This window comes from Saimiri boliviensis, chromosome 19, assembly GCF_048565385.1.
Source record: "Saimiri boliviensis isolate mSaiBol1 chromosome 19, mSaiBol1.pri, whole genome shotgun sequence".
Lineage (NCBI taxonomy): Eukaryota > Metazoa > Chordata > Mammalia > Primates > Cebidae > Saimiri > Saimiri boliviensis.
This window is the reverse complement of record NC_133467.1, coordinates 7,902,297-7,928,577: the sequence shown is the minus strand read 5'-3', so window position 1 is coordinate 7,928,577 and position 26,281 is coordinate 7,902,297. Positions and strand designations below refer to the sequence as shown.

At 34.3% G+C, this 26,281-nt stretch overlaps 1 long non-coding RNA gene across 1 annotated transcript in view; it reads left to right on the top strand.

Moving 5' to 3' along the window:
* The window catches only part of LOC141582137 (uncharacterized), a 100,164-nt gene that overhangs the window by 55,957 nt on the left and 17,926 nt on the right, over positions 1-26,281 (top strand). The window lies entirely within an intron of this gene.

The following is a 26,281-nucleotide window of genomic DNA, read 5'->3' as shown; positions in this document are numbered from 1 at the left end:
CTTATTTAAATAATCAAATATTTCCTATTTTATATGAAATTGGATGGGGAGAACAGTTTAAAACATATATCTATGGGTATAAAATGAAAGAAATCTGTAAAATCTACATTATCAAAACACGGCTATGCCAAGAGGAGTCTGATTTAGAAAGGTAATTCTTCATAATTGATTAGCATTTAGAAAAGTATTATTAAAACACCTTGCAATTTTCGTAACTGTGAATGATAGTAGACAAAATTGTATATTTTTTAAATTGGAGACTATTTTTAAGAGCAGTTTTAGGTTCACAGCAAAATGCAAAGGAAGGTACAGAAATTTCCCATATTCCCCTAACCCTACACACGCACAGCCTTACTCATTATGAATAACCCCCATAGGAGTGGCGCCTATAGTGACATATCACTATCACCCTAAATCCATGGTTTACAGAGTTCACTGTCAATTTCGTGCATTCTGTGGGTTGGGACAAATGTATAATAACATTTATCTACCATTATAGTATCATACACTGTGTTTTCACAGCTCTAAAAATTCCCTCTGCTTCTCCCATTTATCCCTTCCCACTGTCCCACCAAACCCTGGAAAGCAGTGATTTTTTTTTTATCACTTTCTCTGTAGTTTTGCCTTTTTAAGGATGTAATGTAGTTGGGAAAATACAGTATGTAGTCTTTTCTAATTGACTTCTTTCACTTAGTAATATACATTTAAGTTCCTCCTCGTGTTATTATGTCTGGATAGCTCATTTATTTTTAGCATGGAATAATATTTCATTGCCTAGATGTATCACAGTGTGTCTGTTCATCTACTGATAGATATCTTGGTTGCTTCCAAATATGGGAACTTATGCATAAAGCTGCTGTAAACATCTGTGTGCAGATTTTTGTGAGGACGTATATTTTCAACTCTTTTAGGTAAATACTAAGAGGGCAATTACTGCATTCTTTGAGGAGGTTTAGTTTTGTGAGAAACTAACATCCAAAGAGTGTGTACCGTTTTGCATTCCCATAGGCAATGAGTGAGAGTTCCTGCTATTCGGCATCACTGTCAGCATTTGCTGTTGTCAGGGTTCTGGATTTTGTCCATTTTGATAGCTGTGTAGTGGTACCTCACTTTTGTTTTCATTTTAATTCCTTCCTTCCTTCTTCCCTTCCTCTCTTCCTTCCTTTCTTTTCTTCTTTCCTTTTCTTTTCCCTCCCTTCCTCCCTTTTTCTTTTTTCTTTCTCTCTTTGCATGTGAATGTCCAGTTATTCTAGCACCATTTGTTTAAGATGATCTTTGCTCTATTGCTTTGCCTTTGTTCTTTTGTCAACGACAAATGATCATATCTGTACAAATCTGCTTCTGGGCTCTCTATTCTGTTCCATTGATCTGTTTATCTATCTTTTGCCAGCATAACACTGATATGGCTTACAGTAGGGTAGTGTGAGTCCTCTTGACATTTTAAAAATTCTCTCTCCCCATTTTTTTGGCTATCCTGGGTCTTTTGCTTCTCTATAGAAACTTCAGAATCAGTTTGTTGATACTTACAAAATAACTTGCTGGTATTTTGATTGGGAATTACATTGAATCTATACCTCAAGATGGGAATATTGACAATGTTGACTCTTCCTATGTGTGAACATGGCCAGTCTCTCCATTTATTTAGTTCTTGGATTTCCTTCATCAGAGTTTTGTAATTTTCCTTATATAGATCCTGTACATATTTTGTTAGATTTATACCTAAGTATTTCATTTTGGGGGGTGTCAGTGTATATGGTATTGTGTTTTTAATTTCAAATTTCAGTTCTTCATTGCTAGAATTTAGATAAGTTATTGATTTTTCTGTATTAACCTTATATCTTGCAACCTTGATATAATCACGTCTTAGGTTTTTTTTATTTTTAATTTTTGTGGGAATATGGCATATATATTTATAGGGTACATTAGATATTTTGATACAGGCATGCAGTATAAAATAAACACATGAAGAATGGGGTATCCATCCCCTTAAGCATTTGTCTGTTGAGTTGTAAACAATCCAATTATATTCTATGTGATTTAAAAATGTGCAGTTAATTTGTTAGTGACTATAGTCACCATGCTGTACTAGCAAATACCAAGTCTTATTCATTCTTTCTAACTACATTTTGTGCTCATTAACCATCCCCACCTCCCCACTAGACCCTCACTATCCTTCCCAGCCTCTGGTAACCATTTTCTACTGTCTATGTCCATGAGTTCAATTGTTTTGATATTTGGATCTCACAAATCAGTGAGAACAAGGAATGTTTGCCTTTATGTTCCTGACTTATTTCACTTAACCTAATGATCACAAATTCCATCCATGTTTTTGCAGATGACTGGATCTCATTCTTTTTTATGGCTGAACATACTCGCTTGTGTGTATGTATCACTTTTTTCATCTATCTGTCTGTTGATGAACATTTAGGCCACTTCCAAATCTTAGTTATTGTAAACAGTACTGCAACAAATATAGGAGTGCAGATAACTCTTTGATATATGGATTTCCTTTCTTTTGAGTATATGCCCAGCAGTGGGATTGTGGGGTCATATTGTAGCTCAGTTTTTCGTTTCGTGAGGAACTTCCGAACTGTTCTTCATAGTGGTGGTACTAACTTACATTCCCAGCAACGTGTACAAGGGTCTTTTTCTCCACATCCTCTCCAGTATTTGTTATTGCCTGTGTTTTGGACAAAAGCCATTTTAACTGTGGTGAGAAAATATGTCATCATAGTTTGAATTTGCATTTCTCTGATGATCAGTGATGTTGAGCACCTTTTTATATGCCTTTTTGCAATTTGTATGTCTTCTTTTGAGAAATGTCTATTCAAATCTTTGCCCATTTTGATTGAATTATTAGATATTTTCCTGTAGAGTTGTTTGAGATCCTTGTATATTCTAGTTATTAATCCCTTGTCAGATGGGTAGTTTGCAAATGTTTTGTTGATTGTAACCTTTGCTATGCAGAAGCTCTTTCATTTGGCTTGATCCCATTTGCCAATTTTTGCTTAGGTTGCCTGTGCTTGTAGGTAATGAGATCAGAGTATCTCAAGAAATGTTTGCCAAGACAAATGTCTTGAAGATTTTCCCCAATGTTTTTTGAAAGCAAGAAAAAAGGCAAATCAAGAAGTATTATGTTCCCTTTTTATTTTACTGCATTAGCTAGGACTTGCGGCACAATGGTTAAAAAAAAAAAAAAAAAAAAAGTGGTGAGAGAGAATGCACCCTTGCCTCTTCCCAATCTTAATAGGGAAGCTTCCAGTTTCTTATCATTGAATATGTTATTAGCTACACTTTTTGTGTGTGTGTAAATATTTTTTATCAAGATGAGAAAGTTCATCTCTCCTCCTAGTTTACTGAGAATTTTTATTATTAATGGCTGTTGGATTTTGTCAAATGCTTTTTCTGCATTGGTTGATATGATCATGTGGGTTTTTTTGTAACCTCTATGTATAATGAATGACATTAACTAATTTTCAAATATCGAAGCAGTTTTGCATACCTGAGACAAGTGTATTTATTTCTGTACTTGTATTGATTGATCCTGGCATTTTTTAATACATTGTCAGATTCAATTTACTTACAATTTAATTCATTTGTCGGGTTCAAAACTAACATTTTGTTGAAGACTTTTGTATCTATGTTCATGACAGATACTGGTCTATAGTTTTATTGTCTTCTAAGGCCTTTGTTTTTGTTATTAGGATAATACTGGACTCATAGAATGAGTTAGGAAATACGCTCTCTGCTTCTGTCTTCTGAAAGAGATTGTCAAAAATCGTTGTAATTTATTTTTTAAATGTTTGGTAAAATTTACCAATAAACGGATCTGGAATTTGTGCTTTCCATTTTGGATGGTTATTTATTATTGATTCAATTTCTTTAACAGACATAGGCCTACTCAAGTTGTGTATTTTTTCTTATGTGAGTTTTTAAAGACTGTTTTTTCAACAGATTTGTCAATTTGATCTAGGTTAACAAATATGTGGGCATAGAGTTGTTCATTGTGTTCCTATATTACCCTTTTTGTGTCCATGGAATGTCTAGTGATGTTCCCTGTTTTATTTCTGATTTGAGTCCTATAGTGATGTTCGCTCTTTTATGTTTGATATTACTAATTTTTGTCCTCTCTCTTTTAGTTAGCATAGCCAGAGGCTTATCAATTTTATAGATCTTTTCAAAGAACTAGCTTTTGTTTTTATTGACTTTCTTTGTTAATTTTCTGTTTCCAATTTCACTGATTCCTGGTCTAATTTTTATTATTTCTTTTCTTCTGTTCATTTTTAGAACCTGGCCCAGCTCCTGGAAGTAAAACACAAAAAATTTGTACACCTCCCCTCATCCCCATAACTTAATCCTCCTGGAGTTTTTAACCCTCTAACTTGTCCACACCGAGCCTCCAGAAATTTGTCTATTACAGTTTAGGTTTTTCTATCCTTGAACTAGTTCTTGTGGTATTTCTGCTTGTGAGTCTCTCCTTTTGTAAGCCATGACTCCCTGTGTTAATCACCAGTTTATCTCTCTTATCTTGAGGGCAGTGGATTGCCCTGTGTCCTTGCCTGTCTTAGAAGTGCAAGAATTGTTAATTTATCCATCTCTTCATCTACTTTTTGTCAGGGCAGAGAGGCAACATCCAAGCTCCTTATATGCACAACTAGAAACTGACAGTCTAGTTGTATATATTTTTTTAAATTGCTTTTCTAGCTTCCCTGCTTCTCAAGAATGTTTCATGTGAGTGTCTGTATGTGTGCCAGTTTTTCCTGGCCCAGGATTCTGATGCTATCTGAACTCCTAATTATGGCTTATGAACCTGACCATACTGCTAGGGTTGGGATGTGGTTTGTTTGGCCCTGCCCAGTCTTACGTGGCTGCTGATCCCCAGTGTTGGAGGTGGGGCCTGGTGGGATGTGGCTGAGTCACGGTAGTGGATTCCTCACGAACGGCTTGTGCAGTCCTCACTGTAACAAGTGAGTTCTCACTCTTCTAGTTCCCATAAGAGTTCTCTTGAGAGCTGGTCACGAAAAAGAGACTGTCCATTCCCGTCATCGCACTCTCACTTCTACCCTCTTGTCACGTGATCTGTGCCTGCTGGCTCTCCCTTGTCTTTTGCCATGAGTTGAAGCAGCCTGATGCCCTCACCTGAAGCAAATGTTGGTGCGATGCTTTTTGTGTAGCCTGCAAAACCACGAGCCAAATAAGCCTGTCTTTTACAAAAGGAAAAATAAATTACCCAGTTTCAGGTACTCCTTTATAGTAACACAAGACACATACCGCACCAAAAATTCTTTTTTAAATTTCTTTTGTTTCTCCTATAAAGAGATTAGGTCTTAAAATCAACCAGATCTGATTAGAAATTCTTGTTCTTGTTACTGGTTTATGCCTGTGGTTAGAGTAGGTAATGTAATGTTTCTGGGTCTTCATTATTTTATCTGGAAATTAAAATTAAAATGTCCACCTTTTCAGGTTTTTTTTGGATTACTTAGAATACATATCAAAACCTTGGCATACTGTGTGGTATGTGCTGGATTTCAGTTAATATTAGACAATAATGATAATGAGATTAGGCCATAATTTGATGATCTCATGTTAGAAGAAATATACATTGTACAAATTTATACTGAATTGTCAATGATTTATTTCAATGGTCATTTACACTTTAAAAAATAGAAATTTTTTTATCCAATTAAATCATTGATATATTTTTAAGAATATCTAGGAGGATCTTTTTAATGTTCTGACTAAAACTTAGTTACAACATATATGTTTCAACTACTTTTAATATAGATAAATTATATAAACAGATACATTATAAGCATGCAATATATGTAATGGTAAATCTGGCTCTGACTGGATTTCTCTGTCTTCTTCCTCTCAGGAACAAGTATAAAGACTCCCACGAACATAGTAGAAAATTAAATGTGTAGGTATTTTAAATTCCTGGATACGGGAACTCTAATAACCTCTTCCATATATTTACATTCTTGAACACAAAAAAATATAAGGCGAAATTATATAGTTTGTTCTCTACCAAAATGTGAAAAGATGCCCTTACTCTACATTCAGTCAGGTTAATATAAATTTTAATAACATGACCACAATATAGGAAGGTAAAGTTTCTAAGATGCCAAGATGCTGAAAAGAAAGAGAGGGTCTATTTATAATTAATGCACAGTGAATGCATATATATTAACTAAACAAGAAAGAATGAGTAACAGCGTTCACACTGGTATTTTCCTTCCTTCCTTCCTTCCTTCCTTCCTTCCTTCCTTCCTTCCTTCCTTCCTTCCTTCCTTCCTCCTTCCCTTTTTTCCTCTTAATTGATGCTGTTGATATTATCTGTTTTTGAAACATATCACATGTTCTATATGCAATTTACAAATTAGTAGTAGCAAAAGTGGTAATCTACTTCACATCCTACCTACCCAGGATAAAACATAGTTAATTGCCTGTATTTCAGGAGCTTCTTTGTGCCTTTGTGTAATCATATTGACACCTGCCTCTTTCTTTTCTTTATACTGTTTCTAACTATGTACATATCCTTAGTAGCATAACGGTTAATTTTGAAAAACACATGGCAAAGAAAAATCTAGTTACAAAAGGGAATGACAATATCACAGCTATTAAAGGACTCTTAAAAGAGTCCAGGAGAAGGTAGGCTGAACAGTCTCTGGATCATAGTGTGACTTAATCATCTTTGAAAGTTTCAAAGAACTTCTAGGAAAGTCAGTGTGTAAGGACATTAAAAGGTCCTCAGAAACATAGCAAAATTGGGACATATGACAGGCCTAGAATATGGGCCAAGTATTGAGCAGTGGTTCGTAGTTCTCCTTGAAGAGGTCCTTTACATCCTTTACTGGTTGTATTCCTAGGTATTTTTATTCTCTTTGTAGCAATGGTGAATGGAAGTTCACTTATGTTTGGCTCTGTCTGTTATTGGTGTATAGGAATGCTTGTGATTTCTGCACATTGATTTTGTATCCTGAGACTTTGCTGAAGTTGCTTATCAGCTTAAGAAGGTTTTGTGCTGAGACAATGGGGTCTTCTAAATATACGATCATATCACCTGCAAATAGAGACAGTTTGACTTCATCTTTTCCTAATTGAATACCCTTTATTTCTTTTTCTTTCCTAATTGCTCTGGCTAGAACTTCCAATACTATATTGAATAGGAGTGGTGAGAGAGGGCATCCTTGTCTAGTGCCAGTTTTCAAAGGGAGTGCTTCCAGTTTTTACTTGTTCAGTATAATATTGGCTGTGGGTTTGATGTAAATAGCTTTTATTATTTTGACATACGTTCTATGGATACCTAGTTTATTGAGGGTTTTTAGCATAAAGGGCTGTTGAATTTTGTCAGAGGTCTTCTTCTCTGCATCTATTGAGATAATCATGTGGTTTTTGTCTTTGGTTCTGTTTATGTGATAAATTATGTTTATAGACTTGTGTATGTTGAACCAGCCTTGTATCCCTGGGATGAAGCCTACTTGATCGTTATGGATAAACTTTTTGATGTGCTGTTGCGTACGGTTTGCCAGTATTTGATTAAAGATTTTTGCATCTGTGTTCATCATGGATATTGGCCTGAAGTTTTCTTTTTCAGTTGTGTGTCTGCTGGGTTTTGGGATCAGAATGATGTTGGTCTCATAAAATAAGTTAGGAAGGATTCCCTCTTTTTGTATTATTTGGAATAATTTCAGAAGGAATGGTACCAGCTCCTCTTTGTATGTCTGGTAGAATTTGGCTGTGAACCCGTCTGGATCTGGACTTTTTTGTGAAACCCAAAGCTGACCAAAGTCCTGGTTTTTAGTAATACTTGCTCTCATCTTTCTTCATACATAGCCTTAGGAAAGGAGGGATATAGTGCAAGTTACGTATCTGCAATGATTTATTCTTATGATATTAGATAGAGAAATAAAAAATGACTCTGAATGGTAGAGCATCATAAACACCATAAGGGGTTAGATATTTGAGATGGAGTGTGTGATTAAGTTTAAACATGAATTAGGGAGAGAGCAGATTCATATAATTCTCTTACAGCTGGTAACAGATGACTTGAGAAGTCCATTTCTGAGTAATGAAAAAGGAGTCTCTAGTCAATGGTGAGATAATAAGTAAAGGCAAGAGGCAGGAGGCATGTCTGGCACATTCAAGATACTTAACAATGGAAGAGAAGATAAATTCACACGTAGAAAATCGGGTGCCAAACATTGTCTGTGTAAATTCAAATGTGCTCTGAAAACATTTTATATATTACTAACAAAAATAAAATCTGGTTTTAAATGCTCAGCAGCTGCAAACCTAATGGTTCTGCTTCAGTAATTCTCTAATCGTTCTCAAGTTTTCTTTACATCCTTTTCCCTTTAAACATTTATATGTTTTTAAAAAGGCACGTTAGTATATGTAGCCATGTCAGAATGGTAGCAAGGAAAAGTCAGAAATTCCTACTGGCTTTACATTGCATTGTTAGTTTGCCCAGATTTTTCATGCTGCTTAATAAAGCATCGATTTAGAAAGCTAATGAGAACATTTGTAATTTGGGCTTGACATTATTATGCTAAAGTTGACTACTTAATTATCAAATTAATTTTATGATTATAACCATAGTATTGCCCAATGTTTATGATGTAAACATTTGGGACTTTTAACTGTAAAAATGCTTAATATCTCTAACCTGTTCCAGTGCGTAAATAGCTATCAAATTTAAAAGGTCTAAGAAACATGCCAACAGCTATAAAATGAATATATAACCTTGATGTGGTGCTACAGTGTGTACAGCACCATTGCCTTGGTAATATTATTTGCTGTTGGATCTCAGTTGTGTTTTACATATTTGATATTCCTGAAAACTCAGTGATGTCTCAACAACAGCTGGCTTGGGCATGAGGTGATAACAGTAAGATTTCATGACAGTTATGGTAAGGACAGCTTTCATGAAAGGTTGCTGCCTGAAGATAGCAAACAAACCCCTAATGACTTGTTAACAGTTGGAATTTACTATCTTTATTAAAGAGGAAGAAAAAAAGCCATACACATAAAAAGCCCAACCAAACAATAGAAAAAACTCTAATTTGCTGAAGATTCCGTAGACAAGTCTGTATAATGATGTCAAACAGTAATGGAACCAAAGAATGTTTTTTCTTCTTTCTTCTTCCTTTATAAGTTTAATTGAAGCCTGAATTATCACTGACAGATTTTTCCCCTCTTTTCCTTAATCAATTTTAGCCTAATTAATTCTGTCACTAAGCCTTGTCACATTACTTAGCTGATTATTTCCACCATCAAGAGGCTGTATATTAATGCATTTTCTTTTCATTTTTACCCCTCTTTTTTTTTGGTGATGCAATGATTGTATGTATTTTTGGAATACAGTGTGATATTTCTATAAGCGTGTACAATCTATAATGATCAAACCATGGTGATCAGCACATCCGTCACCTCAAAACAGACACACAAGCCAACATTTATCATTCCTTTTGGTTGCGAACATTCAAGACCCTCTCTTCTAGCTTTTTGAAAATATACAACAAATTATAACTAACCGTATCTACCCTCTGTTGTTGAGCACCGTAACTCATTCCGCCTGTCCAGCAGTAATTTTGTATCTGTTAACCAACCTCTCCTCATTTCCTCTCCTAACTACCCTTCCTGGCCTCTAATACCCACAATTCAATTCTTTACCTCTATGAGCTCAAATTTTTTAATCTCCCACCTATGAATGAGAACATGCAATATTTATCTTTCTGTGCCTGACTTACCTCACTTATGTATTCCAGGCTCATCCATGTTGTCACAAACACAGGATTTCATTTCTCTCTCTCTCTCCCTCCCCCCCCATATATATATTATGACTATATGCACACACACACACACACACACACACACACACGATGGTGTACTATTAAACCGTAAGATGATATATGTGTGTGTGTGTGTGTGTGTGTGTGTGTGTGTGTGTGTGTGTATATATTCACATTTTCTTCATTCATTTGTTTATGGACATTTAGATTGATTTTTTATCTTAGCTATTGTGAATAGTGATGCAATAAACATGGGGTGCAGGTACCCTATTTATATACTGATTTCCTTTCCTTTGGCTAAATACCCAGTAGTGGGATTTCTGTATTATATGATAGTTCTATTTTTATTTTTTAAAAAACTTTCATAGTATTTTCCCTAATAATAGGACTAATTTACATTCCCACAAAAAGTTTGTGAATTTCTCTTTCTCTGCTTCCTAACCAGCATTTGTTACTTTATGTCTTTTGAATAATAGACGTTCTACTTGGGATAAGATATCTCATTGTAGTTTTGATTTACATTTTCTTATGATTAGTAATATCAAGCATTTTTTTCATATTCCTGTTGGTTCTTTGCATGTCTTCTTCTGAGAGACGTCTATTCAGTTCCTTTGTCCAGTTTATAATTGTATCATTAGTTTGCCCACTGTTGAGTTGTTTGAGTTCTTTATATATTCTGGATACTAGTTCCTTCTCAGATGTATAGTTTGCAAGTATTTTCTCCCATACTATAAGTTGTCTCTTTATTGTGTTCCTTTTGCTGTGCAGAAGCTTTTCATTTTAATATAGTACCATGTGTCTATTTACATCTTTGTTGCTGTGCTTTTGAAATCTTAGTCTTAAAATCTTTGCCTAGGTAAATATCCTGAAGAAATTCTTGTATGTCTTTTTCTAATAGTTTTAAGTTTTTGGATCTTACATTTAAGTCTTTAATCAATTCTTATTGGATTTTTTGTCTTAGGTAAGAGATAGAAAAACAGTTTTATTTTTCTGCATATGAATAAACAGCTTTCCAGCATCATTTATTAAAAAGACTGTCTTTTTCCCAATGTATATTCTTGATGGCCTTTATTGAAAGTCAATTGGCTGTACATATGTGGATTTATTGTGGGATTCCTTATTCTGTCCATTTGTCTATGTGTCTGTTTTTATATGAATATGCTGTTTTGATTATTATAACTTTGTAATATATTTTGAAATCAGTTAGTGTCATGCCTCCAGCTTTGTTCTTTTTGCTCAGGATTGGTTTGGCTGTTTGAGATTTTTGTTATTCCATGTGAATTTTCGGATTGTTATTTCTATTTCTGTGAAAAATGTCTTTGGTATTTTGATAGGAATAGCACTGAATCTCTATCTATATTGTTTTGGGTAATAAGGACATTTTATCATTATTAATTCTTCCACTCCATGAGCATCGGATCTTTCCATTTGTCTGAATCCTTTTCAATTTCTTTCATCAGTGTTTTCCAATTTTCGTTATAGAGGTCTTTCACTTCCCTGGTTACATTTATTCTTAGGTTTTTTTTTTTTGTTGTTGTTGTTATTGTAAATAGGATTGCTTTCTTGATTTTCTTTTTAACAAGTTTTTTTCGGTGTATAGAAATTTGATTGATTTTGGTCTGTTAATTTTATATCTTGCAACTTTAATGAATTTGTTTATCAGTTCTAATAGTTTCTAATGAACGTTTATCAAGGATAATAGTTTTTTGCTGGAATTATATATATATATGTATTTTCTATATGTAATTATATAATAAAATTTGCAAAGACAATTTGACTTTCTCTTGTCCACTTTGGATACATTTTTAGCTTAGAAATATTGTAAGGTTAACATGTGTAACTCTATTATACAAGACAGTGCCCAAAATAAGAATTCTATAAATGTTTGACTCTTTGATTAATGATTTAATGTCTTCCGGAATCCCCTTTCTTCTTTTCTTTTGTTGGCTAACTCCTATATCCCGTCCAAGACTACAAAGTTCAAGACTTTCTCTTTTCTGCAGTTCTGTTTGTCCTGAGAATGCTTCAGAATATTTGTTTATACAGTTCTTGACTTAAATTTGTATATTCTTATTTTGGTGTATATTTAGTTTTAATTTTTACTTTATATTTAATTTTATAATGTCTAAAAATCTTTTATGTAATTTAATTTTTTTAAATGTAAAACCTACGTGGTTTGAACTTATAAAAGTTTAAAAATGTATGCTCAGAGAAGTTTCACTCTTACCTCTGTGGCTTCCATCCTGTTCCTTCTCAATCTCACATCTTATACAGTTTACTGTTTTTTGTTATGTTTCTGATTTATCAGTGTAGTGCTTCAATTTGCAAAAATAAGCAATACATTAAAATATTATTTTCTTCTCTTTCTTATACAAGGAGTAGCACTCTATACATTCTATTTTGTACTTTGATTTTAAAATTTAGCTATGTATGTTTTTATTCAGTTTTTTATTGAAATGGAGTCTTGCTACAGATGGGATCTTGCTTAAGCTGTGCTGGAATTTCTGGCATCACGTGATTCTCCCATCTCAGCCTACCAATTATCTGGGATTAAAGTTGTGTGCCGCCTGGCTCAACAATACATTTTTAAAATTGTTCCATATCAGTTTGTAGAAGTTTTCTCTATTCTTTTTCATGGCTGCATAAAACTTCATTTTGTGGATGTACTATAGTACACTCAACCCATCTTTTTTTTAAATAGCTGGGCATTTTTAAGGATATATTTTGCTACTAAAATACTGCTTTAATGATTAACCTTATATAAATGTTTGTTTTGCATTGTTGGATATTTGTCTTCAAGGTAAATTTCTAGCAATGTTATTTCTGGATCAAAAAGTAAATGCACATATAGCTTTTCTAGATATTACCATATTCTCTTTGCAAGGGATTGCACTATTTTGGCAGTGTCACAAACAATGTAAATGAATATTGATTTTTGCACCGATTAACCAACAGAGAAAAACTTCTAACTTTCTTGAATCCCAGGTGGGCATGTTCCCCTTTACTATGTAAATCAGATCTTCTTTCATTTTCAGAAAGTTATATTGGATTACATTTTAAGCTAAGGTTGTCTTATGTTTTGTTTCCCTTATTTGGTCACTTCAATGAAGTTTATGTTGAATTTCTTTGCTTAGCTTCTTTATTGATTATCATTGATCATTTTAAAAATGTATTTTTTTTTCCCCTTTTTCATTAACTTGACTGTTTCTGTTTATGTCTTCAAGTCCCCCTTTATACTATCAGCTAAATCTATTCTTCTATGGGCATGTGTTAATTAAGCCTTCATTTTTGTGATAATTTTAAGTTTTTTCTTAAGTTTCAGGTTTAATCAGCTTTCCTTTCATAATGTAACTTTTAATATCTGTGTCTGTTCTGAGCTTTTTATTTTCTGATTTGAAATCCTTTAATTCATATTTTAAAATGCTTGTTAAGATAATTAATTTAAACTGAAGTGCTATGTTACAGATTTCTATTGCCTCATTTTTTATGTAGGAGCATTTTTATTAGGCAAAATGTTATGATTCTCATTATCTTTTTTTTCTTTTTGGTAACCAATATAGTTTGGAAATGATTTGTTTGTCCTGAGCAAATCTCATGTTGAAATTTGATCCCCACTGTGTTGGGTTTGGGAAGTGAGACCTATGGTCATTGTTAGGCTGAGGGTGGATCCATCATGAATAGATTAGTACTTTCCCTAATTGGAGGCAAGTGAGTTCTCACTCTGTTAGTTCCTGTAAGAAATGGTTGTTAAAAAGGGCTGGGAATTTCCTCTGCCTTTTTTTTTCCTTTCTTACCATGTGAGATCCTCACCGGGTGCCCCATCTGGAACCTTCCAGCCAGAAGAACCGTAAGCTTAATAAACCTATTTTCTTTATACTTTACCCTTAAATATTCTCTTATAGCCACACAAAATGGACTAAGACAGTAACATATGGATGTTACTTTGTCAGAGAGACCCAGAGAGAGAGAGAGAGAAAGAGAGAGAAAGAGAGAGAGAGCGAGCGGGAGGGCGAGCGCCAGCCAGAGCAGAGAGAGATATTGAGGGCTTCTGGAATGTGACTACATGTGTAAATCATAAATTGTGCCACAAGCATGTCTAGTGGTGATTTGAAGCTATTTACCAGGGAAATTGTGCACTGGGGAAAATAAAATCAACGGAACTTCTAGGCAGTATTAGACACTGGCTCTGAACTGTTGTTAATACCCGGAGACCAAAATGCAAATATGGTCTGTCAGTGTGACTGTGGGCTTATAGAGGCAAGGCTATAGATGAATTCTTGACTTAAGTTTTTCTCCTTCTTATGGAAGTTTCAGTAGAACTATTGTCTCAGCTTCTGATTACTCTCCAGGTCCAGAATATTTAGTGGAGAAACATGTACTGAGTGCCTAGTAAAATATGCACGTTGTTTGAATGTGGAACTGTTATAACATGAATTGTTATGTGCATGTTCCTGGAACTGTCTCTGCTACAGTTAAAAAAATACTACATCTCAAGGGGGTTCATTAGATTCTGCAGAGCTGGTGTTTCTAATCACAAATTCATTCACCTTGCCTTTTTGGTCTCTGCTTAGGCCCTGAGTGATGAAGACTGACTATATTTTAAAACAGTTTAATCAGGTAACAGTGTCAATATTCCTGGTTTCAAATGTGATATCCTTACTAGAGCTAATCAACATTAGCCTTGATGATTAGCCTTTATGCCTAGTGTATAAATCCTAAAATGCTTTGCGTTTATGCCATATCTATCACTAAAGAAAAGCAGACACATTTTGTATTAAGGGGGCAGATGCAAGTCTCCATTACTGTTTTACCTTGAAGACAGGTTAGTTCTCTGGCTTTCTTTCATACTGTAATTAAGTGCTATCTTGATTATTATCATATTCAACAGAACACCACATTGGTTCTTTACATTTATGAGATTATTTCAATTATAACTGGTGGATAGGCAAGAGCAAACATCCTGGATGCTTGTAAGGCACATATGCAAGAGATGGAGACATAATTTCTGTGAAAATACAGGGCTGTGGCACAACTATGGTTTGTAAGGGCCCAATGGTCTTCAGCATGTTGAGATACTCTTTCAAAATTTATGTTAATAGAAATTAAATACAATACTTTTTGGACCTCTTTGGATTTTAGAGACAATGCATAGGGTATTTGTCATATGACTCTGGCCTATTTTCTGGATGTTTTATAAGGCTGCTGGTTTTTATATGTCTCAGAGCAAGAAATGGGTCTGCATGAGATACGGCTGCAATGTAAGCTACTCTGACACTTGGGCATTATGAGCTGGAAGTTCCAAATGTCTGTGGTAGATACCGTATAGCAGGCGTCGATATTAGAATAATAGCCCGGAGTCTGAGGCATTTGCAGGAAGTGTATATACTATTCTGACAATAAATTTTGTTCATGAAAAAACAGTTCTTGGTTTGCTACTGGAACACAAAGTGACTATGCACCCCCAATTGCCTGTTATGAACTGAATATTATCTGATTCTACCCAACCATAAAATTGAATGTGCATAGCAGCATTCTGCTGTAAAATGGAAATGGTATGTAAAAGACTGGGGCTGAGCAGGATCAGAAGGAATGAGTAAACAGTACTGGGAGACGGCTCAGACTTCATATCTGCTCCCTCTGCTGTGCTGGTCTTCAACTCATACCTTTGGTCCCATAGAAAGTTACCTATGACTAATAAAAGAAGAAGGAAAAACTCAGGCTTGATTTATGAATGCATCTGAATAGTGTCTTGGTACTAGCTAGAAGTGACAGCCAATCCTTTACATTCCTACCCAGAAGAAGCTCTAAAAATGTGGTGAAGAGAAATATTCCCAATGGGCAGAGATTCTTGTGGTAAATATAGTATCATACAAAGTAGTTTTCCTATGTAAAAGATCGCATATACTTCAGATATTCAACCAAATTCCCCTCCACCCAATCTCCTGGCAACCATGGATGTATTTTTTTTTTCTTCTTTTCTATCACAAAAAATTGATAATTGTATTTGTGCTCAAATACGTAGATTTTTTTCCCTTCACATTTACTGAGAGAGTATTCTTTTAAGAGACAATTATAGGTCTATACAATGATATCATTAAAATGATGCTTGTGTTTTCAGTGATAAAAAATATTTATGCTAAACTGTAAAGGAATAAGAGATTTAAAAATACTGTCTATATTAACTGCAATTACTTTTGCACCAACCTAATATGTACTCTATTTTTATGATTTTATATTATATATAATCATGCCCAGAGTCGGAGGCATTTGCAGGAAGTGTATATCCTATTCTGACAATAAATTTTTTTCATGAAAAAGCAGTTCTTGGTTTGCTACTGGAACACAAAGTGACTATGCACCCCCAATTGCCTGTTATGAACTGGATATTATATGGTTCTACCCAACCATAAAATTGAATGTGCATAGCAGCATTCTGCTATATATATATGTATATATATAAAATATATAATATATATATATAAAATATATAATATATATATAAAATCATGTAAATACATGATTTTATATATATGTATAATGCTTTTTATCTAGCACATACATATATATATAATCATGTAAATAGAGTACATGATTGTATGTGTGTGTGCACGCGCGCACGCGCCTGTGGGTGCGCACTAGAAAAAGTTATAGCCAGTGAAGTTAAAGATTATTTTTACTCATTTTCATTTTGCTGGTTCATTTTTTCAAAATTTGCAGCAACAACCACATATTACTATTTTAAATTACTTTCATAATAGGATAAATAGTATTTTTAAGTTGATTATCAAATAACAAGTGGGAACTTGTGGAATATGCAGGCTACCAGAAGATCTAGCCAGATGAAGAATACAGTAGAAGGATAATTTGTGTGTATTTTTATCATCTGCTTTTTCTTCTTTTTTTTTGAAAAAAATTTTTTGTATGGATTTAGGAGTATAACTGCAGTTGTGTTATACACATATATTGTGTGGTGGTGGTCTGCGCTGCTAGGGTACCCTTCACCCAAAAAGTGTACATTGTACCCTAAAGATAGTTTTTTGTCTCTCACCTCATTTTTTTGGAATCTCTAATATGTATTTTTCTGGTCTGTATCTCCATGAGGACTCATTGTTTAGCTCCTACTTATAAATGAAAACATGCAGTTATTGACTTTCTGTTTCCGAGTCATTTGTCTTAAGGGTAATAAGCTTCAGTTCATCCTTGTTGCTACAAAAGACATGATTTCATTCTTTTCATGCTGACTAGTAGTCCATGTCATCCATCTGTCACATTTTAGTTCAGTCATCCATTGATGGACACAGCTGATTCCATGACTTGGCTATTGTGAATAGTGCTGTTTTAAACATACAAATGCAGATATTCTTTTGATAAAATGTTTCTTTTCCTAGGTAGATAGGCAGTGCTGAGATTGCTGGATCAAAGTGTTGTTCTATTTCTAGTTCTCTGACAAATCTTTATACTGTTCCCATAGAGGTTGTACTAATTTATGTTTCCACAAACAGTGTATAAGAATACACTTTTATCTGTAACCTTACCAAAATCTGTTGTTTTTTGACTGTTTCATAGTCATTCTGACTGGTGTGAGATGGTATCTCATTGTGGTTTTAATTTGCATAACTCTGATGATTAACGATGTTGAACATTTTTTCACAAGTTTGTTGGCCATTTGTCTATCTACTTTTTGCAAATGACTGCACAGGTCCTTTGCCCTCTTTTTAGTGGGGTGGATTGTTTTTGTCTTATTGAGTTGTTTGTCTTGTAGATTCTGAATATTAGTCCTTTGTTAAATGAATTGTTTGCAATTATTTTTTTTCTCATTCTGTAGATTATCTACTCTGTTGATTATTTCTTTTGTGGTGCAAAATATTATTTGTTTATTTTGTTTTGTTGCATTTCCTTTTGAGGATTATTCATAAATTATTTGCCTAAACGAATGCCCAGAAGAGTTTTTCAACTGTTCCAGATTTTTATAGTTCCAGTTCTTACATTTAAATCTTTAATATATCTTGAGTTAACTTTTACATATAGTGAGAGATAGGGATCCAGTTTTCTTCTTCTGCATGTAACTATGCAATATTCCCATCATCATTTATTTATTTTGTCTTATATAAATATAGCTAATCCTGTTCACTTTGGGTTTGCATGGATTATCTTTTTCCACTCCTTTACTTTGAGTCTGTAAATGTTTTTATCAGTTAGGTGGGTTTCTTGTATGCAGTATCTCATTATACCAGCCTGTATCTTTTTAAGTAGAGCATTTAATTACTTTTAAACTTAATATTGGTATGTGAGGCTTTGTTTTTATCATCATAATGTTTACCTGGTTGTTTTGTTGTCTTGATTGTATAATTGCTTTCTAAGACATGTGAGTTTATACTTCTATGTGTTTTTATGTTAATGACTGTCATCCTTTGGTTTCCAAGTTATGAACTCTTTTGAGCATTTTTTGTTGGATCTGTCTAGTGGTTACCAATTTCTGTAGGTTTCTCTAGGAAAGACTTTATTTCTCCTTCATTTATTAAGCCTAGTTTAGCAGGATTCAAAATTCTTAGATGGTCTTTTTTTTCTAAAAAGATAGAAAAAAGGACCGCAATTTCTTATGGCTTGGGTGAGTGCTGCTGTTAATCTGATGAGTTTTCCTTTATAGGTGCTTAGATGCTTCACTCTTGTCACTTTTATTATTCTTTACTTCATGTTGACTTTGCCATGTTGAGGTTCTTTTTGCAATTTATTTCCAGGAATTCTCTTAAGTTTCTTATATCTGGATATCTAGATCTCTAGCAAGAACAGGGAAGTTGCTGGTCTCTGAGCACACAATGAGGAAGTGACAGTCTCTTAATAAATGATGCTAGTAGAATGATATACAAATGCAGGTGAATGAAATTAGACCCTTATCTCACACCGTATACAAAGACAAATTCAATATGGAATAGTAGAATATATTTGCAAATTATATATCGAATAAGAAGTTAACACAAAAATATGTAAGGAACTCAAACAATTCAAGAGTAAGAAAGCAACCTGATTTTAAAAAGGGCAAGAACGTAAGCAGACATTTCTCAACAGAAGACATACAGATGGCCAATAGGTATATGAAACAATGCATAAGAATGGAGGGCAGCAAGGCTCCTGTTTCAGGGAAGCAGGTTGCACTGAATACTGAATTATACCTGGGTGTGAAGTGGAGTGAGAGCCTCTGCATTAAGATCTCTGCACTAAAAGGGAGGCGTGATCCAGGTTCCTAATCTAGTCCTAATCCTAATGTGTTGAATGCTTGGAATTACGCCCGGCTGTGGAGTGGAGAGGAGCCCTTGCACCAAGATCTCTGCATAGAAATGGAAAGGTCTTAATTCAGGCAACTGGGTGCACCAAATGCCTGAAAATACATCCCACAGTGAGAATTAAAGTAAGATTTGCAGTGTGGATTAATTGCTACTGCAACGAGGTCTTTGCATGGAGCGGTAAGAGCAACTCAGGTACCTATTCCATGTCAAGAGGTGTGCCAACTGCCTGGAAATATGTCCAGTTATGGAGCCGAGGGGCATCACTGCACCAAGTTTTTTGCCTTGTAAGGAGAATGTGGCCCGTGCTCCCAATCCTGGTGAGCAGGAGTGGGGCTTACCTGCCTCATACCCCTTGAAACTGGTGGGGACGGTTCTCTGAGTGATCAAGGTAACAGGTGGGGGCATCCAGCAATGTCACTTGCAGACTAGTCCCAGCCCATAAATCTGGCTACAAATCAGATTTCCCAGGATAAACTGTGACTTCAGTAACTCTCCTGGGCTCTAGTCCACAATGAGAGATGGCCCATTTTTAGCACCTACTTCTGGGATGCACTTCACACTCGTCTCTAAATTGTGGGCACGGAGGCTTTTCCCTCACTCCAGAACAAGTGCTCCAGTCTCCAGCTGGAGACTAAAATGTCGGTGGCAGCTGTCACTCCTTGGTCACCAAACTGTGGCTAACTTCATACGAGTCCATTTGAAAATGACAACCTTCTCTTAGTCCTGTTTCTGGGAAAATGCTTTCAGTGTTTTCCTATGTCTTTCTCTCTCACAGTCTCCCAGCCTCTTCCCACGTTAGCTCTAAGACTTAGGAGAAACAAGGTGCTCTCCTGTGACCTGGGTTGCACAGATCCCTAGTGGAAAAATAAATCATAGAAGGAGTTTCTTTGCCCTTGACAGTAACTGGAGCATCATTAACTTTTATCAGCAATATTCCATCATGCAGGCTGCTTGCTGACCTTCTCTTTTCTGAGATTTGGAATGTCCTTTGCTTTTCAGGTGAATTCTCATATTGCTTCTTGAATGAAAGCTCATTGTGTTGACCTTCATGCACTAGTTTGCAATGTTCAAGTGGATGAGGAATGCTAAAATCCTCTAATTTACCATCTTGGAAAAAAGAAACTATGAATCTGCTCATTATCTTCATAGTTTTGATTTTCTAGAATATCATCTAGTTGGGATCATAGAGTATAGAGCTGGCTTCTTTTGCTGAGCTATATGCATTATCCATGTTTTTTCGTGGCTTTATAATTTATTTTGTTATTTGTTAGGATGAAATATGCATAAAATATAATTTTGAGCATTTAAAAATGTACAACTTAGTGGCATTAAGTACATTGACATTTCTGTGCAACCATCACCGCCATCCATCTCCAGAACACTTTTCATTTTGCCAACTGAAATTTGATACCATTAAACAGTAATTTCCCATTACCCCTTTCCCCTAGTCTCTGAAAAACACCATTCTGAAAGTACCTCATCTAAGTGGAATCATACAGCATTTGTCCTTTTATGACTAGCTTATTTCATTTAGTATAATGTCCTCAAGTTTCATCCATGTATAGCATATGCCAGAATTTTCTTTCTTTTCAAGTATGAATAATATTCCACTGAAAAATAAACATACAAAATCAGTACCATTTCAATACACTAACAGTGAACTATATGAAAAATACATGAAAAGAACCAGTTAAAATAGCAAAAAAATGTATAAAATATTTACAAATAAATTTAGCAAAGGAGGTGAAAGATCTGTACACTGAAAATTATAAAACATAGATGAAATATTGAGGAAGATACAAATAAAAATGAAAATATATATTCTGTTTATACATCAAAATAATTAATATCAAAATGTTATTAAAATTTATTCCACCAAAAACATTCTGTATATTCAATGCAATCTTTATAAAAATTCCAATGACATTTTCTACAGGAAAAAAAAATCCTAAGCTTTATATGGAAGCACAAAAGACCCCCAAATAGCCAAAGCATTCTTGAGTATAAAGAACTAAGCTAGAGGCATCATCCTACCTGATGTTAAAGTCTATAAGAAAGCTTTAATAATTTTTTAAAAGCATAAAATGGTCATATAAACATATATCAGCACAACAAAGTAGGAAGTCCAGAAATATATCAATGCATTTATGGTCAATTAATGTTCAAAAAAGATGCCAAGAACACACAATGAGAAAATGACAGTCTCTTAATAAATGGTGCTGGGAGAATGATATACAATTGTAGTAGAATGAAATTAGACCCTTACCTCACATCCTATACAAAGACAAATTTAATATGGAATAGTAGAATATGTTTGCAAACCATGTATCTGATAAGAAGTTAATACAAAAAATGTATAAGGAACTCAAACAATTCAAGAGTAAGAAAGCAACCTGATTTTAAAAAGGGCAAGGGACCTGAGCAGATGTTTCTCAAAAGAAAACATACAGATGACCAGTAGGTATATTGGTTCATCACATTGACAATATTTAATGTCACTAATTATTATGGAAATTGCAAATTAAATCACAACAAGATATTACAACAACATACTACCTCATGCTTGTTAGGATGGCTACTATGAAAACAATGAAAGTTAAGTGCTGGCAAGAATGTGGAATAAAGGAAACCCTTGCACATCATTGATGGGAATGTAAAGTAATGCAACCATTATGAAAAGCAGTATAAAGGTTCCTCAAACAATTAAAAATAGTACCACCATATGATCCAGAAATCCTACTACTGGGTATATATATTTCCAACAAATATAGAATCAGCAATACGTCAGGAGATGTTTGCATTCCCATGCCTATTGCCGCACCATGCACCACAGCCAAGATCTAGAATCAACCTAAGTGTCTATCAACAGATGAATGAATAAAGTAAATGTCATATATATACACAATGAAGTATTATACAGCCTTTAAAAAGGACACCTGCATGGATGAACCTGAAGGGCCTCATGTTAAGTTAAACAAACTAGATGCAGAATGACAAATACCACATGATCATACTAATATGTGAAATCTAAGAAGTAAAACTCATAAAAACATATGGTAGAATAGTGGTCACTTTAGAGTTGGAGTGGGGGAGTTTAGGAGATGTTGGTCAAAGGACACAAAATTTCAGTTAGAGGAATAAGTTCAAGACATCTATTGCATGCTGTGGTGACTGTAGCTAATATAGTTTATACTTGAAAATTGCTAAGAGAATAAATTTTAAGTGTCCTCATTATATACACAGAAATGATCAGTATATGAAATAAGGCATGTGTTAAATATTTTTATTTAGCCATTCCACAATGTATACATGTATTAAACATCATGTTGTAATGTATACCATAAATATATGACATTTTTACTTGCCAATTAAAAAGGAAAGAAAGAAAGAAAGACAGCAAATTCCTGTGTTGATTTGTATCCTTCAACCTTGTAAAATTTAAATATTAGCTTTAACAGTTTTCTTTTTTCATTTTGGTGTGAGGAACGTTTAGGATTTTCGACGTATAAGATCATGATATCTGTGAACAGAGATTATTTTGTTTTTCCTTTCTAATTGAGATAAATTTTATTTCTGTTGTTTACCTAATTGCTCTGGCGAGGACTACCAGTACTTTGTTGACCATAAGTGCCAAAAGGTGGCATTTTGATCTGGTTCCTAGTCTTAGAGAAAAAGTTTTCATCATTTAACTGTTGACTATGATGTTAACTTTGGGCTGTTCATTATATTTTCAATATACTTTATTCCATTGAGATAGTTTCCCTCAATTTGTAGGTTTTTTTTTTTTTTACTTTTTAAATCATGAAAAGGTGACAAATACTGTCAAATGATTTTTTCAGCATTATTTGAGATGATGTGAGTTTTTCTCTTCATTCTCTGAATGTGATGAATTACATGTATTGATTTCCACCTTTTAAAACATGATTGACTTCCAGAAATAAATCCCTCTTACTCATTGTGTATAATCCTTTTAGTGGGATGTTGAATCTAGCTTGCCAGTGTTTTGTTGTGAATTTTTGCATCTATGTTCATCAGAGATGTATATCTGTCATTTCTTTTTCTGTTTTGGTATCAGGGTTATGCCAACCTCATAGAATAAGTTTGGAAGTGTTCCCTCTTCTGTCACTTTTTGGAAGAGTTTGAGAATTCATGTTTATTTTTATATGCTTGATAGAATTAATCAGTGGTCTTCTGATCCTGGGCTTTTGTTTTTTAAGCATTTTAAAAAATTATTGATCTCCTTATTAGTTATATGTCTGTTTATATTTTCTGTTTCTTCATATTTTAATCTTGGTAGATTGTGCATTTTTAGAAATTTATTGATTTCATATATGTTATCTATTTTTGGTTTATAATTGTTCAAAATACTTTCTTATAATTCTTTTTGTTCCTGTAAAATTGACAGCAATGTCATCTCTTCATTTCTGATTTTAGCAATTTGAATGTCCTTCACTTTCTTAATTTAGCTAAAGTTTGTTCATTTAGTTGATTTTTTAAAAATGAAACCAACTCTTGGTTTCAGTGATTTTTGCTGATGTTTCCCACTTTTTTTTTTTAAACTACTGCTCTAATCTTTATTATTTGTTTTCTTCTGGTAGCTTTGTGTTTATTTCTTTTTCTAGTTTCTTACACTGTAAGTTTAGGTTTTTAATTTGAGATTTTTCTTTATCATCTTCTTTTTTTTTCTTAGAGACAAGATCACACTCTGCCCAGGCTAAAGTGCAATGGCTCACTGCAGCCTCAAATCCCCGGGCTTAAGTGATCCTCCTGTCCCAACCTGCCAAGTAGCTAGGACCACAGGCATATGCCACCATATCCAGATATTTTGTTGTTGTTTTGTATAGACAGGATCTAGTTATGTTGTCTAGGATAGTCACGCACCCTGGGGCTCAAGCGATCCCCTTTTCTCAACCTCCCAAAGTGCTGGGAGTGCAGGCATGTGTCAGCCTGACTGGCCGAGGTCTTACATTTTTTGAGGTAGGCTTTTACAACTATACATTTTCCTGTTATCACTGCTTTTGCTTCATTACTTAGGTTTCTGTATGTTATGCTTTCATTTTTATTTTTCTAAAGATATTTTCAAATTTTCTTTATGTTTTCTTTTTTGATCTACTGGTCGTTAAGAGTACATTATTTAATTTTCACATATGGTAGGTATGTTAGTTCATTCTCACACTGTTACAAAGAACTACCCCAGACTGGGTAATTTATGAAGAAAAGGAGTTTAATTGACTGACAGTTCTGCAGGCTGTACAGGAAATTTGCAATCATGACAGAAGGTGAAGGGGAAAGCAAGCATCTTTTCCACATGGCAGAAGGAGAGGGAGCAAGGAGGAGGTGCCACACACTTTTAAATCATCAGATTTCGTGAGAACTCATTATGATGAGAAGAGCATGACAGAAATTCACACCCATGATCCAATCACCTCCCATCAGGTTCCTTTCACAACATTTGGAATTACAATTCCACATGAGATTTGGGTGGGGATGTAGAGCCAAACCATATCATTCTACCACAGCCCCTCCCAAATCTCAGGAGATTTCAATGTTTGCTGTATCTCATCTTGGTTCCCTAACTATTTTATACTACTTCTACTACATGGTCATTAAAATCTGTCTTTTTAAGTTAAAAACCCCTGGGTCACACATGTCTAGAATAGTAGCCACTGCAGGACCCAGAGTTTATCATGTCTTTGAGCATTTCATTTTAAATTTTATGGTTTCTGTTTTTGTTTTTCTTAGAATCCTGAATTTTACTGTTTGCTCTTCATTTTCTAACTTAACTAGAATCTTCTTTATAATAATTTTAATGTCTTCTGTTATTTGCATTTCACTTTTTTGTGATATCTCAACCCCAGCAACCATTTTTATATTTTGTAATATTGTGTCTGTATTACTCTGACATGACTTTGACTTCTATGTCATCTACTGTTTTTATCATTTTATGCTGATCTCTGATTATTTTCTATTTTCTTTTGTCTGATACTCTCTTTTAAGAGCTATTTTGTCTTTATTTTGAGCTCTCAATAAATATATTGTCGTTTTTCATGACTGCACCTGATCATCTTTTACAGTACTCTTGAGACATTTCTGTCATAATATTTGTTATTTAACTTAACTGCTTAAGTTTATTTCTTCAACTGAAAATTTTTTGATGCTCTTTTTAATGCTCTTCTTTCAATTATTTCTTATTTTTAGCACAGTTGCCTAAATACTAAAGAGTAATGTGTGTGACCTAGGCATTAACATTCAGAACATAAAAACAGGCAAGATTTCATGACAACGACACAAAAGCAATCACAACAAAAGCAAAATTGACAAGTGGGATATAATTAAACGTAAGAACTTCTGCACAACAAAAGAAACTATCAACAGAGTAAACAGACAATGTACAGAATGGGAGAAAATATTTGGAAACTACAGAATGGGAGAAAATTTTGGAAAATATTTGAAACCATGCATCTGACAAAGGTCCAGCATCTAAAAGGAACTTAAACACAATTACAATAGAAAAACAACTCCATTAAAAAGGGGGCAAAGAACATGAACAGATACCTTTGAAAGGAAGACATACATGGGGCCAGTAAGCATGTGAAAAAGTTCAACATCACTGATCATTAGAAAAAATGCAAGTCAAAACCGCAATGAGATACTATCTCAAACCATTCAGAATAGCTATTATTAAAAAGTCAAAAAATAACGGGTACTGTTAGGTTGAAGAGGAAAGGGACCACTTATACACTATTGGTGGGGGTGTAAGTTAGTTCAACCATCGTGGAAAGCATTATGGTGATGCCTCAAATAGCTAAAAGCAGAATTACAATTCAACCCACAAATCCCGTTATTGGATATATACACAGAGGAACATAGGTCATTTTACCATAAAGACACATGCATGCAAATGTTCATTGTGACACTATTCACAATAGGAAAGACCAGAGTCAATCCAAATGCCCATCAAGGACAGATTGGACAAAGCAAATGTGGTACATATACACCATGGACTCTTATGGAGCCATAAAAAAGAAGGATCTCATGTCTTCTGTGAGAACATAGATGATGTTGGAGGCTGCTATTCTAAGCAAACTAACACAGGAACAGAAAACCAAATACCATATGTTCTCACTTATAAGTGAATGCTAAATGATAATAACTTTATGAACACAAAGAAGGGAGCAATAGAAGCTAGGATCTACTTGAGGG